The sequence below is a fragment of the Saimiri boliviensis genome, chromosome 3 (assembly GCF_048565385.1).
Source record: "Saimiri boliviensis isolate mSaiBol1 chromosome 3, mSaiBol1.pri, whole genome shotgun sequence".
NCBI classification, from domain to species: domain Eukaryota; kingdom Metazoa; phylum Chordata; class Mammalia; order Primates; family Cebidae; genus Saimiri; species Saimiri boliviensis.
Genome location: NC_133451.1, coordinates 147945237 through 147956482, shown reverse-complemented (window position 1 = coordinate 147956482; position 11246 = coordinate 147945237). Strand labels below are relative to the sequence as shown.

The 11246-nt window shown below is 36.6% G+C and overlaps 1 non-coding gene across 1 annotated transcript; it reads right to left on the bottom strand.

Moving 5' to 3' along the window:
• Positions 1-8079: 8079 nt before the first annotated feature.
• LOC120367801 (small nucleolar RNA U13) lies at positions 8080-8184 on the bottom strand. Its single transcript, XR_005582083.1, has one exon. It is a non-coding gene; the product is annotated as a small nucleolar RNA U13 (small nucleolar RNA).
• Positions 8185-11246: the final 3062 nt, after the last annotated feature.

Sequence of the window (11246 nt, the reverse complement as noted above, 5' to 3'; positions counted from 1 at the left end):
TCTTTTCTTTTAAGGATGTTGGTCCCTATTCTTTTCTGGCATGTAGCGTTTCTGGTGAGAGATCTGCTGTGAGTCTGATGGGCTTCTCTTTGTGGGTAACCAGATCTTTCTCTCTGGCTGCCCTTAACATTTTTTCCTTTATTTCAACCCTGGTGAATCTGATGATTATGTGCTTTGGGGTTGCTGTTCTTGAGGAGTATCTTTGTGGTGTTCTCTGTATTTCCTGGACTTGAATATTGGCCTGCCTTGAAAGGCTGGGAAAGTTCTCCTAAATAATATCCTGAAGAGTGTTTTCAGCTTAGATTCATTCTCCTTGTCACTTTCAGGTACACGGATCAACTGTAGATTAAGTCTTTTCACATAATCCCATATTTCTTGGTGGCTTTGTTCATTTCTTTTCACTCTTATTTCTCTAATCTTGCTTTCTCATTTTATTTCATTGAGTTGATCTTCAATCTCTGATATCCTTTATTCTGCTTGATCAATTTGGCTATTGAAACTTGTGTATACTTCATGAAGTTTTCGTGCCGTATTTTTCAGCTCCATCAAGTCCTTTATGGTCTTCTTTAAGCTGGTTATTCTAGTTAGCATTTCGTCTAAACTTTATTCAAGTTCTTAGTTTCTTTGCATTGGGTTAGAACATGTTCCTTTAGCTCAGAGAAGTTTGTTATGACCCACCTTCTGAAGCCTGCTCTGTCAATTCGTCAGACTTATTTTCCATCCAGTTTTGTTTCCTTGCTGATAAGGAGTCACGATTTCTTGGAGAAGAAGAGGCTTTCTGATATTTGATGACTTCAGTCTTTTTGCGCTAGTTTCCTCCCATCTTCATGGATTTATTGATCTTTGGTCTTTGCAGTTGGTGACTTTCAGATTGGGTCTCTGAGTGGACATCCTTTTTGTTGATGTTGAAGCTATTTCTTTCTGTTTTTTAGTTTTCCTTCCAATAGTTTGGTCCCTCTGCTGCAGGACTGCTGGAGGTCCACTCCAAACTCTGCTTGCCTGGGAATTACCGTGGGGCCTGCAGAACAGCAAGGATTGTTCCCTGTTCCTTCCTCTGGTATCTTTGTCCCAGGAGGGTAACTGTCAGATGTCAGCCAGAGCTCTCCTCTATGAGGTGTCTCTTTGGATATACAGGGGTCAGGGAGCTGCTTGAGGAGGCAGTCTATCCCTTATCAGAGCTCAAGTGCTGTGCTGGGAGATCTGTTTCTCCCTTCAGAGCTGCTGGACAAGGATGTTTAAGTCTACTGCAGCAGAATTCACAACTGACCGTTCTCCCAGGTGCTCTGTCCTGGGAAGGTGGGCCTTTATTTATAAGTCCCTGACATGTTGCTGCCTTTTTTCAGAAGTGCCCTGCCAAGCAAGGAGGGAGTCTAGTCACAGTCTGCCTGCAGAGGTGTTGCTGAGCTTCTGCAGGCTCTGCCCAGCTGCTGTCTAAACTTCCTCGTGATTTTGTTTGCACAGGTAATGTTAGAACTGCCTTGGTAATGGTGAACTGCCACGGTAATGGCAGACTGCCTCTCTAATGGCAGTCTTCCATTAGAGACTTCCCCCCACTGAGCTCGCCTACCCCTGCTGTACGGGCTGTGAAACTCTCAAACCAGTGGGATTCAGTTTGCTACTGTTTGTAGGGTTGGGACCTGTTGAGCCAGATCACTTTGCTCCCTGCCTTCAGCCCCCTTTTTACAGGAAAATGGCAGCTGTGTCTTGCACGCATTCCAGGCACCAGTTAAAATGGCCACCCAGATTTGTTCTGGAAACCCATGGCACCAGCTGAAACGGCCACCCAGATTTGTGCTGGAAACCCTTGATTTTTGTCAGCCTGGTGGGAATCTCCTGATGCGTGGGCTGTAAAAACCCTGGGAGAAGTGTAGTATTTGAACAGGAGTGCCGGAGTGGCTGGAAAGTCCCTGATGGTTTCCATTGAGTGGTGGTGGGGCAATGACAGCAGTGAGCCACTGGGTGGGCTTGTCTTTGAGACCCTGGGCAGCAGGCATGGTCTGGTCAATGGCTGTGGCAGTGGCAAGATAACCTATTGACTTTCAAGTGGTCTGTGCTGGTTTTGGCAGTGGCTGCAGTGGTCTGAGTATCAATGTAATCATTCTTTAGTTCATGTTAATAAATGAGTATAATTTTCTCTATCAAAATTTGTTCAAAATAAATATCTCTTTATTTAATCTGTTTTGGCATTAAGGATAAAATAATCAACTGTCTTTTATGTAATGATTAATTCCACTAATATTAATTTACTTTACTCCATCCATATTTCCATGACGATTTATATTCTATAATCCCACATAATGTTATTTATAGAGAAATGATTAGGACAAAGTCAATGTAGGTTGGGGAATATGTAGTTTGATATCTAGAAGGAAAATTTGATTCATTTGGTTTTACATGGTGTTGAAGCGGTTTGGGTTTCTTACCAGTGTTTCTGGTTTTATTCTTTTTAGGCACACAGTGTTAGGGGATATTGGTGGGAAAGGGATTGTATTTCCACTCTTTTTTGAGGATTGAAGTGATCTTGTAATTTAATTTCGCCAATAAAATGTGAGTAGAAGTGACAAGCAATGCTTTGGTGCAGAAGTACTTACTATCCACATGAGACTGCCCAGAACACTCCTTTGCTGTGGTGATCTCTGGAGCACTATTACAAGGATAGTGCCATGCAATTAATGCAGCCACCAAAACAGAGCCCATGCCTTCTGGACATTTTCTGGGCATATGAAGGACTTCAGGTGACTAAGAAACAACACTCTTTTTGCACTAAACAACCCTCTTTTGCACTAAACCTGATATTATGGTGGTAGTTTTTGTTACTACAGCATAAACCAGTCAATTCTTACAGATATACATCTATAGCATTTTTGTTTCTAATTAGGTTGTACTTTAACAGGCAGCCACTCTATTTTTCCCTCCACACATATTTTTTACTGCCCTGCCTTTTGGTAACTAGATGTCTTTTTTTTTTTTTTTTCCTACGCATTGTGAAGCTTTGGCACCTTTCCACTTTTTCACTTGCACCGTCTCAGATGAAATGCACTGGACATAATGCCTGGGTACAATGCTTTCTAAATACTTGTGCTGGTTCCAAGAAGATAATTTTTTGAAGCATTGGGAGGATATTTTTCCATTTGTTTGGTTTTATGGGTGAACACAGTACACTATAGGCAGAGTGAATGGGATGCCAACTGGACAGCAGAAAAGGATTTTAGAGCTGCTAAAAACATTGAAAACCATTAAGAAATAGCATGCAAAATAGCATGCTTGTCCAACTTTGATGCGCAATAACTGAAGATTTGACATTTTCTCTTCTCTTGAAAAAATGCAGTGAGTGAAGCAGTTCCTGTTTTGATATGGGCACTACCTTGAATTTCTCTCTCTCTCAGGGCTTCTTTTATGCCATTATAACCTTTGTGCTAAAGGGGTCTCTGAAAGAAGAAATTCAAGGTACTTTATGGAGGAAGAGCAGGGTATGGCAGTTAATTTGATGTGAACCTTTATCAGGTTTTTGAAAATCTTGGTCTGGCATTCCCCAGTTTAAGAAAATATGGTTTCTGAGGAAATATAAGGGACATTTAAGAATTTTGAAAAAAAAAAAAAAAAAAAAAAAAAAAAAAAAGCTATCCATTTAATCCATTTGTAAAATACCTTCTTCTAGAGCACATTCATTTGCAGTCTAAATGAGACTTGAATTGATCCAGCAAAGAATGTCATTGCAATGCCAGGTTTCAAATGCAGAGTGCTGGGTAGTTATTTCATCTGCAGGTAATGTCATTATATATTGCAATCACTCTTACGGCATCTGCTCATTAGGAATTCATTGAGTGCTCATGTGGCTATAATGCACTTCCATTTGTATTCTGAAACAATTTAGCATTGGGGAACTTAAAAGTCATTTGATCAATCCTGTGTGGAGCTCCTGTTTTTACTACAGGCAAATTAATGTGAAGATCACTGTAACATATTAAACGTCTAATTGTTCATTGATGAAACAGTTACACGGAAATGTTCATATTTAAAGATGTAATATTTCATCAAATTTTGAAGGCATAAAAATATTTTTCCTAGTTAGATTGAGTGGCAAAGACAGAGGAAGATAAACATTGAAATATATAAAACATAACTCATTTTTTTTGACATGTTTGCTTTTATAGTTTAGGAAAATTGAAGGTATATTATCTATGTACGGTTTGCTCATAAAATTATATTTTCTCATATATTAAATTTAAAAGTATAATCTTTGTAAATTCAAACAATGCTGGATTTACATATTAGCCACTTGCTTTCCCTTCTTCTAATGACTTTGCAATGATTGTGAAAGGACTTAAATGCTGTTAAACTTAGGAGTTTAATATGAATTCCCATTTTTATGAAACTATGAAGCTATCAAACCTGAAAATAGAAAAAACCTTCAAAGTAATAGTAAAAAACAGGAAAAAATGATGGAAACTGTACTTTCATAAACTCTACCAGGTTGTGCAATAGTGAAAGTAATTATTTTCAGAAGAGAGGTTGATGGAAAGGAAAAAAATAAAGGAGAATCCCTCCTCTCTCAAACTCACTACATGCAAATGTTGTCATATTGAATATTTCCAAATAATCATATTTTCAAATGGTGTTAAGAAAAGAATATGTTTTGTCCTGTTAGCATTTTTAATAATTCAAAAATTCAGAGTTTTTTTCAGATTAAGAGAAGTCTATCAATTTTTTTTGCTTTCATGTATTTATAAACATAAATTTGAATTTTTATGTTTTCTAGAAGAATCCAGAATAGGAGAATATGACTGAAAGGCAGTTTTACACCAAAAAAGTCCAGTCAACATATTTTGTGAGAGGTTATGACTGACAATATTTCAGTTTATAATATTGGAACAAATACCTGAAAATTTTAAGTGTGAAATTACAAACCTTTACAAGAAATTATAATGCTGATCTACTACAATCTTCTCATCTCATAGGTGATGAAACCAAAACCTAGATATCAGATTAAAAGCTATTTTTTACAACACAAGATCTTAGAGATGAGAGCTTAAGAATGACTCTAATAGATAAAATGCAACAGTGAGTATTTATTTGATATGACTCCAAATATTCCAGCAGAACCATTCTAAGGTCTTATAATTATTTTACGTTTTGTTTTACTTAATTTATGTGATTCCCCTAAAGTTAATGAGATGCTGAGTTAACTCAAAGTTGAAGTTTGAAACAAGCATGTAGCTTTATTCACTCATCCATTTATTGAAAATTATCTTTTAAGAACAATAGAATACTAGGCACTATTCTAGATATTTATCGTATGCCAGTGCTTAAATAAAGAAAAAGCTCTGCCGTCATAGCAAGGACACAGACAAATAATAATCAACACAACAAATAAGCTTGAATATAGAAAGTGATTGTGCTATGAAAAAAATAGAGTAGGATGGGAGAATTGGAAGTATGGGATGGGGTTAATGTGAAAGATGGTTGCATCTTTAAATATGGTGTTCAAAGTGGGACTTGTTAAAAGTGACATTTGAGTGAAGGTCTGAAGGCAGGGGGGAAGTTAACCAAATGGAAGTGGGCGGAAGAGAATTCTTGGCGAGGGAACAGTTGGCACAAACTTCAAGGTGAGATTGTGCTTGGTATTTTAGAGGAATAGCAAGGAAGCTAGTGTGGAATGAGTAAGAGGCAGGGATCGCAGATGAAGAAAAAGCCAGAAAGAATGTCAAGGGTCTAGATCTTGTGGGACCATATAAAGAATTTGGCTCACTGTGCGTGAAAGACAAGCTTTTAGAGAGATCAGAATGGTAGAATGACATAATCTAATATCATGTCTTAGAAAATCACTTTTGGCAGCTGTGTTAAGGATAACCTTTTTCTTTATTTTTTTTTTCTTTTTTTTTTTTTGATGGAGTTTTGCTCTTGTTGCCTAGGCTGGAGTGCAATAATGGTGTGATCTCAGCTCACTGCAACCTCCACCTCCCGAGTTCAAGCAATTCTTCTGCCTCAGCCTCCCAGTAGCTGGGATTACAAGCATGGGCCACTACGTCCATTCGATTTCCCATTTTTAGTAGAGACAGGGTTTCTCCATGTTGGTCAGGCTGGTCTCAAACTCCTGCAGGTAATCTGCCTGCCTTGGCCTCCCAAAGTGTTGGGATTACAGGCGTGAGCCCTGCACCCAGGAGAACCTGGTCTTTAATGCAGAGTTTTACTTCCTGTATAGGCTTCTTCAAGACCTCTTTTCCTTGAGCTCTTTTATTATCTTGTTCCTCTTTAATAAGTGCTTTCCCCTGGTGTGGAAGGCTTAGAAGAGTTTATGAAGGGTCCCATGACTCTTTGAAAGTCAAGGCTTCTCTTTCTGTGCCTGCAAAGCTTTTAGTGATCTGCTCTGCCATAGGCTCCACACCTGTTGACCCCTAGCTGTGCTCCTGCTGGGTGGGCCTCCCTGGTTTCTTTTCTCATGTGGCACCTCCTTTTTATCTCTTCTCCTTAGGAAGTGAGAGAAGGGTGGGATTAAAAATATTTAGGATTCAACGTATTTGTCCTGATTCCATCACTTTTGTTTCTGTGATCATAAAAGTAGCACGTTTTCACTGTAAAAATTAGGAAATAGAGGCACACACAAAGTCCTCCCAAAAAAGAAAATATAACCCTCTTCTTACCAAAAGATAACTTTATTTAACATATTTTTATGTCTTTCCAGAACTCTATGTGTGTGTGTTTAAACAAAAGGGTTTTTATTTATGCCTATATTTGTAGGCCTCTCATTTTACTTAAAATATAATGACTGTAACATGTCAATAAATATTTCTTTATACCAATGTTGTAATAACTTAATGGTATTTTATTATATGAATGTACTATTAGTTATTTAATTGTCACTACATAGTTAGACATTTAGATGGTAATGTAGATAATGTTTGTCCATATATTTAATTTTTCTATAAATATCAAGAATTAGTATTTTAGGTAGGCCAAACGTATACGTATTTTATATTTTTTGATGTATATTGATTGTTATATTGTACTGAGAGTGATAATACCAATTTTCAAATTCTCACCAGTAACCTATCGGGCCATTTTCTCCTAGCCCAAACCTTCAGAAACACGACTTAAAAAAAAAATTGCAAGTATCTATATGTAAAAAGTTATATATTATTATGTTACTTTTTATTGCTTTGATAATTAATGGCAAATATTTGTCAACACCCTGAAGATTTCAACTTAGATGCCCTCCTTTCACCTGGTAAAAGTCCCTAACGACTTCATTCTGGGTTGGCCCCCTTTCCTATCATGCCATAGAATTTTATACTTTACCACTTGTAATCATCAATTTACTTCTCTTTCTGCTTCGCTAGACTCTCAGATCCATGAAGGCAGGAATTCTGCTGTTTTCCTCACGACCAGCAAGTGACTGGCATATCATAGCTTCTGAACAAATAGGTGTTAATCAAGTCCTGGAAACCATAATTTTAAAATAATGAAATAATTCTATCACCAATGGTTAATATCTTCTTGCACTTGTTAAAGAAAATATATTTTACTTGCCCATTTGAACAGAATAGCAGTGACTTTCTTTTTTTTCTAATTTCTAGGCATTAGAAACAAATGTGTAAATACTAGAATTCTGGAGAATGAATGTATGGATGAATGGAAGCTCTTTCCATTGTCTATTCTATTTCTAGGCTTCTGGTAAGCTGATGAGAATATACTCCCAACCTCTAGACTGAAAGCTGTTAAAAAAATGCCCAGCAAAACAAAACAAAAATATAGGCAAAGAGGAAACTCACAAATTATGTTTGTTTGATAACTCAAAGTGAATCATATTCTATTTATAAAGTAATTCAACGTCAGAGCTTTATCCATGACTGGGTTTCTAGTTAATTCTTGGCTTTACAGGTTATCTAGACAGTACTTGAGACCTTCAGTCCTGTTCTAAATAAGTAATGTGTTAAGAGATTTCTGTATTGTAAACTACAGATCTTAACTTGTTTCTGTTATACAGTCTTTGAATTTCCAACTGAATTTCTACCAAAGTCTATTTCAAACCTCAAATGATTAACTACTTTATTTTATTAATATATATTTCTTTTTTTTTCAGGTCAGACAGGTAATGTGCCCACATTGCAACAAGGTTCAGAGGCTGGCACATCTCACGTATATATGTGAACACCCACTCTTCATGCTCATGAACTACAAAAGGATCATATTACTGTTTATTTCAAATTGATTTTTATGTACCAGAATGTTATTTGGCTTAGCTAATTTAATGAAAGTTGCTAATATTGAAACATTAATAAATGGATAAAGAATGTTAGTCATTTTAATATAACTAATGAGAAAGTGAAGAAGTGATTTTACTAAAAGCCAGTTGGCAATGGGTTTTGATTATTTGGACATCTAAGTTCAATAATGGAAACACATTAGAAAGGGGACAGATGGAAAAATTTAGGAAAAGACTCACAGTTATCTCTCTCTCTCTCTCTCTTTTTTTTTTTTTTTTTTTTGATACAGGGTCTCAGGTCTCACTCTGTCACCCAGCCTGGTGTGCCGTGGCATGATCTCAGCTCATTGCAACCTGACCTCAAGTGATCTTCCTGCCATGGCTTCCGAAAGTGCTGGGATCACAGGTGTGAGCCACTGTGCATGACCTCACAGTTGTCTCTTAATTACTGGAAAGACAGTCCAAAACAACTGTCTGAAAACAATATAAATAATCTTTTCTTAAAATTATATTTTTAAACATAATGAAGTTACACTGGAGATTGGGGTCGAATGCAAAGTACTAAAAATAAGACTTTGAAATGCCTTAAAAATAATCTTTTATTTATTTTGAGTTTCTACTCCTAATTTTCAGATTAAGCAATGACAAGGGCTGGTACCTAGACTAGATATAAATTGTGCAATTGCATGGTGGATGAATTGTTCAAAAGAGATAACTGTTCTCCTGGAGACCCATTTATTTTTCAATTAACGAAGAGTAAAATGCTTTTTCAGGATTCTGCTTAAGGGACAGGATAAAAAATATGCCACTTATGCTTGGTAGGTTTAATTAAATGTTTAGTTTGAGCTTATAAGGAACTATTTGTTTTAGCCAATTCAGATTATAATAGAAAATTAAAAATTCCATTAACAATTAAGTTGGTGTTTTGATAAAAATGTATATCCAGTGGCATAAAGCCTCTCTGGAACCAAATTTTTTGACTCCTCCTTGACGTGTTTCTTGTTTGGTGGATGTTTTAATCTCATCATCTCTTAGTGGTTTTCTGATTTTGTAGTTTATGACTCAAATAATGCTATTTAATCAATGGGTCAGACTAATAAACCCAAGCTCACGCTCACTAAAATTTTAGCATAAACAGATTTGAATGAATATGTTATCTTGTCAGCATATTGCTTTTTTTTGTGCAATTGCCCATATAGTTATTGCTCATTTTATGTTGTAAGCTTTGGGAAGATGAGAAGCATGCTTGTGTAATTTGATCTAAATAGTATTTTTTTGAACACATGAAGCCACGTTGATTAAATAATAATGATAATAATAATAGTTTTAACCGTAAGTAGTAAAAAATTACTGCACACACACTCTAAGACTGGTATTGTCCTAAAAATCATATGTGCATGATCTCTGTAAGATACACATAATCTCCATTTTATACATGAGTTAACAGAGGTTCTGAAAGGTTAAATGATTTGTTGCAGATTGTTATTAAATGTGAGAAATAAAAAGCAGCTTGCTTTACTCCAAAGATCATAATATTCTCTTATATATGTTATCAGCAGTTGAGTGTCATTTATACCATTAGACATGTTGTGTTTTATTATATTCCTACCATGAGAGCACAGTGATTCCCAAACTTTAATGTGAGCATCTAATTAAAACACAGATTCTGATTGAGTAGGTCTGGGGTGGAGGCCTGAGATCCTGCATTTCTAACAAGTTCCCAGGTGATGTGAGTGTTGCTGGTCTATAAGCCACCACATTAAGCAAGGCTCTAAAGCAGTTACGCTGACAGGACAGAGAAGGAAGGTGGGGAAACATACTCATCAGATCTTCATTGGAAGCATTTAGAAGTTTTCAACCTACAAAGTTTCCTTTTCATTGGAGAATCTGATATGCCTTTCTCTACCTTTTAAAATTAGTGCTGTGGAAAGCCGTGGATGTTGATGGGATGGCCTGCTACATTCCTCATGTGTTTGGGGATAGAAAACAATCAGAAATGACTGACCCAGCCATTTCAGCACCTTGAACACTGAAAGCCAGTGTGAATTTTAGGTGATGCTGTTAATGCTATGGTATGGATAAGGCAGAGGGGAAAGGAGAATCCAAGCAAGGGAACTGAGTTAGGAGAAGGAAAGAGGTGGGAGGAGGAAAATAATGAGAGACAGTAGAGGAAAGTAGAAAATTACATATGATGGTGAATGACAGGATGACACAGAAGATCGCCAGAAAGAGCCAATTTCTTCTCACTGCATAGCATTATTTGAGGAAGCATCTCATCTCAAAAATACCACTTTTCTCAGTTAGTTGTGGGGACTCTTCAAATTATGGTTTTGATTCAGGTCAACCTTTAAGATAGTATAGTATGTTAGTTAGCTTCTTCTATCCACTAGTAATTTCAAGGTGAATATTTTGAGCTGGGTAAAAAATAATCTTTCACTTTCACTTTAATCATCATTGTAGCAGTTCTACAGCTATCTTGTTCTTATAATTTAGCTAATGAGTTTGTGTAATTGAAAACAGCAGAGTGGAATGGAGGTAGTCAAATTCCATTAGTGACTTTGTTTCTGAAAAGTATATGTATGTATATGTGTGTGTGTGTGCGCGCACGTGCATGTGTACACACACAAAGACACACATGCATTTCTTATATCAGTGGACTGACAAAAAAATGAAAGTGACTTTTTGTCAGTTGTATATTAGACAGTTACAATCATTGCTTTTTAGAATTCCTTGTTTGAAACGGCAATTAGGTGAAAATTCCCTGGCCAGGTTACAGAGGCAGATGGCAGATGGAAATATTATAGAAGCCACCAGGTAGCTTATGAAATACTAATGTTTTTATAAGTTTGTGAATGCCTTTCCAAACCCTTTGGTAAAATAAAACTTGTGGGAGGCCCTGGTAATAGAGATGGTGACAAGGGCCAAGAGTAGGTTAAGAATGTGTTTGGCTTAAACATAACAACGTAGACATGAACCCAGATTTGGACAGTTACAGAGAGGCTGTCATTTCAAAGTGCCAATAGAGACTGCCAACAGCAACTGC